The 4,459-nt window shown below is 39.4% G+C and overlaps 1 non-coding gene across 1 annotated transcript; it reads left to right on the top strand.

The window, feature by feature from the left end:
* The first annotated feature begins 3,160 nt into the window (after positions 1–3,160).
* Positions 3,161–3,282, top strand: LOC130600090 (U6atac minor spliceosomal RNA). The gene has a single exon (XR_008972374.1). It is a non-coding gene; the product is annotated as a U6atac minor spliceosomal RNA (small nuclear RNA).
* Positions 3,283–4,459: the final 1,177 nt, after the last annotated feature.

Genomic DNA, 4,459 nt, shown 5'->3' with positions numbered 1-4,459 from the left:
CTTCACTCTTATCTTCAATTTGTGTAGCTACAGCATGGGATTATAGGCCTGCATCAGTACCCCAGGTTGCTGATGGCAAGGAAGTGCAGTGTGCTCAAATCCCTCATTCAGTAACGGGAGAGGAGGGAAATGGTCCCATGTGTTCAGGAGTCATTAGTCTCTGTCCACTTTCCATTTTGCAAGCACCAACTACAAGACTAGGAGGCATTCAGGTGTTATGGTGATAAAAAAGGGCATAAGATTTGGGGGCGTGTTAAATTTGGGGAGAAAATATATGTGACTTCTTTCTGATAGTGTGAGTGTGGTGATAAGCCCCAAGAGATCATACCGTTCTCTGATAGCAGCATCCAAGATTCTCCTTCTGCTCTGAGGGCATTTCATTTCAGAGATGTAAAGACAGTAATAAAAGCTTCTTTCCCATCCTTCTCCCAGAGCAATTCCTCAGCTCGTAGCTGCCTGTCCAAAGCTACGTCAGTAATACTCCAGTATTCAGCCCAATAAAACTTTTGTCAGGGAAGCATAAAGTTTCTGTCAGATCTTTTCCATTAAAAATCATTTTTATAGCAGTGAGCTGCAGCAAGCACACAGCTATGGAGTGATAGTGTGAAATGATGAGAAATTTGGTCAGTGTTATCATCCAATGGGGACTCAGTGGCAGGGCACTTAGAATGCCTCCAATGTATGGAGCATGACTACTGGAGTATTTTTCACAACAGATTGTAATGTAAGTAATTTATTACAGATCTCAGAGGAGAATAGCCCACACCACTGATTCTAGTCCTGCCTCCCAGATATATTACCTAGAAAATATCAAGTCATAACTCCCTGTAAATTAATTATGTGCCTGTCCCACCTTAGATTAAAAGATATTTCTGCTGGACACTTGCAAGGTTAATATCTGTAGCTTGTGTTTGATTTGCTGAAATGTAATTGCTATAGTCAATGAGAAGTGTATAGAATTTGCTTTGTCTGGTAACCATACAGCCCTAGCTGGTTGTGAACTAATCAGAAACAGGACATGTAACCATGACCAGAACATGTAGTTCTAATCAAAGAAAGCTACTGCTGTAGCCCAGGTGGAGTAAATTTATTCAGTGAAAGAATTTGCATTGTGGTCACTGACTAAAATGAATCTGATTCATAGGATACCTCTGTTTAATCTTTCATGATGGATCATGATACTAAGAACATCATGAGATGAACAAAACTTGACTTCATGAGATTAATTCCTTGTTTTCTATCCAGAAGTCAGGAAAGTTGGTAATTTGCAGTATCTCTGTAACAGACAGCAATGCCTATGTAATAGACAGTATATGTCAACTGGAGTTCTGTGGTTGATAATGCATTCCTGAAACAACATACTATTCAGAAAGTGACTTAAGAATATAAGTAGTCTGAGATAGTGGTTTCCATTGTGAATACAGAGGATTACCACAAATGATGTGTGACTTTAAGAATAAGTAGTGTATTTTCATTTGCGTCAAAGTTTAAGTTGTTGTAGACTAGCAAAAAATAATGGAAAAGTGACAGATTTGCATAGTTATAAAATAAAAAGTTTATGGGCAGTTCAGCATGAATAATGGAAATTTGATCATGTGCTTCAAGGTTAAACAAATTATTTGGGCTAAGAAGGAGAGTTTTTAATAAAGATAAATTTATCCACACCTGTCTACAGTAGTATTTCCTCTGAGCACCTTCTGACTAATCATTACCAGTCACAAGGTGATGGGCTTGAGATTACACTGGTTTTACCGAATCTGTTGTTTCTTCTGTGAGCTACTTTCAAACAGCTTTGTTCCTCATTTCTTATTCATAAATAAAGGCAGACCAACACCCCATTTACCGACATGCTGTCCTAGTGTCCTTCTTCTTGCAAGAAAATAGCTGCAAAAGCTCATCCATTCAATTTTCATTGAGGCTTCATGGGTGTACTGACTTGGTAGCTTGAGTTGTTCCAAGGAACAATGAGTACCCTTGTGTGCAGCAGTGGTGGGGTAGTACAAGTGCTGCAGAGTTGAGCAGTGGTTACAAGGCTTCTTATTACCTCTCCTGTGAAAAAAAAGTAATTCCATGAATATGTCTGTTAGGGTTTTGTTGTTCTTTGTTTTGTTGGTTTGGGGTTTTTTTTTGCATTTACTTCTGTGATAATTTATAATCTGTACTGACATTTTCTTAGGAAAACTGAAAGACAATTATAAATCGAAGATCTGTCACAGTGTGAAAGTTCACAGTAAGGAATGTCACTAAAGTCCAAACCATCAGTACATGTGCCTTCTAGGTGATTCAGTGGCTGGTAGCTACCTAGAATTTTTTCACATCCTGTAGTTTCATTTTTCTGTGTCATCTGAACCTACCCCTTTCTGTGATACAACAGTCTACCATTTGTTGTCACATTCGGGGTTATAGGACCTAAGAGCCCCAGTGCCAGTGAGGTACTGATGAGACAGAGCAATGCCTGAGTAAGGTGTGTTTCTGTGACTGGCACCTTTTGTCAGCTCACTTGCTCAAATCGTGACCTGTGACCTAGGCGGTGGTAGATTTTATTGTTCAGGTTGGAAAGGACCTTAAAATCATCTAGTTCCAACCCTGTGATATGGGCAGGGACACCTCACCCTAACTATGTCACCTGGCCTTGAACACTGCCAGGAATGAAGCAGAAGAAAATAACCATCCTAAGTAGCTTGCAATGAGAGTGAAATTAAAGGAAGAAATGACAAAGCAAGATGCAGGCAACTGGACAGCACCATAAGCTGAACAGAGTTACAGGCTGGAAGAGGTTATCTGGTCAGAGGAATTAGCTTGTGTTACAGAATGCTTAGGAGAAAGTGGCTGACGTAAGTCTCTTTGGCATGATTTGTTATAAAGGTATTGTATCTTGGTAAGATCTGATACAGCTAGATATATTGTGTCAGTCTGTGCATCACCAAGTGTACTTAAAAAAAAAAATACAGGATATATGAATATTATCCAGGGTAGGAGATATTTAACAGTGAAATAAGCCAATAAGTTATGTAAATAAAGAAAATACTGTTTTGGTTTGTTTTTTGTTTGTTTTTTTTTTTTTGTTAGTTGAATTGTTACTGTTCTGCTAGTCAACTAAAGAAGATGTTAACCAGCTGAAGAGGTACGTTTTACCTGAGGAAAGGAAACCTTGTTCATTGTGTTGTATGAAAGGAGAGAAGGTTAGCACTCCCCTTGAAGGAAAAGGCCCTCATAGCCCGTACAACATGCATACGGTTTAGGCATTGCCACCTACTTAGTGGCATCTAACTGGGGGCAGTTACCTGGAAGGGCTAGATCACTGCTCAGTTGGGCTGGGTACCAGTCAGCAAGTGGTGAGCGGTTGTATTCTCTTCCCTTGTTATTTCCCTTATCATTATTATTATTGGTGGTAGCAGTAGTGGTTTTGTATTATACCTTAGTTACTGGGCTGTTCTTATCTCAACCCGTGGAGAATCTTTAGGTTCTCCTCCCCATCCCTTCAGGAGTGGGGGGAAGAAAAGGGGGGGAGTGAGCGAGCTGCTGCATGGTTCTGGGTTGCCGGCTGGGCTTAAACCATGACAGGGAGATAGAAACTATTTTGATTTAATCAAAGTAGAAGAAGGTTGAGTACAGTCATTCTTTTATCACTGATGTCCTTTACAATCGTCTGAGTTTAGTGCAACTCTGGGCATTTCTCTTGTCTTTGCCAGAACTATAAAAGGGTCCAACCAAAAGCATACACCACCTCCCCATTTCCACTTGCAAAGACCACGTGGAATTGGGTCAGGGAGTGAGAGGAGGTAGAAATATTTCTCTAATGGTGTCAAGATATTGTGGAGCTTGCTTAAAACTGCTTGGCAAAGACATCAGACGAGAGTTCAAGTTATGTTGTAGGACATAAGCATCCATCTGCACCTTTCTTCAATCAGATCAGTCCACTTTCTTCTGAAAGTGGGGCTGGAACACCAAACTAGATAAAAATTGGTTTTCATGCATTCTTCCAAAGGAAGTTTTGAACAAAAGAGTTTATTTTTACTGTAAATTCTGCTGTTTCATTTTGCATCCTGATCTATTGATGATTACATCACTTGAACTTCTCAATTTATTGATTTGATCTTAATCATGACCTTAATGTGATCATCACATTGTTCTGTCTTTAATTACCTTGGTAAAATTGTAGTATATTAGCTCAGTGATGTGCTAATTTAAGTGCTTCTTTGCTTGCTAATCCTCTTCAAGAAAAATAATTTTAAAAAGTCAACAGAACAGGTTTCATCTGTCGAATTTTGCAGCATGGACGTTGCATTCAGTGGGTACAAATTACTTTCAGCAAAGAAGATTGTGTGTGGTTTCTGAGACCAACTTAATACCAAGTTTCTTGGCCTGACCTAGTATGAGGAAAAGTATCTCTGTACCAGAACCTGTATAGTAGGTCAAGGGAAATAAGCCATTCTTGAAAGAGATGTCAGTAAACAAA

Source organism: Pezoporus wallicus, unplaced genomic scaffold (genome assembly GCF_028554395.1).
Source record: "Pezoporus wallicus isolate ANWC-B61680 ecotype Strahan unplaced genomic scaffold, APGP_CSIRO_Pwel_v1 contig_2439, whole genome shotgun sequence".
In the NCBI taxonomy this organism is placed as follows: Eukaryota; Metazoa; Chordata; class Aves; order Psittaciformes; family Psittacidae; genus Pezoporus; species Pezoporus wallicus.
Note: the sequence above shows the minus strand (reverse complement) of the source record. Positions and strands in the feature narration are given on the sequence as shown.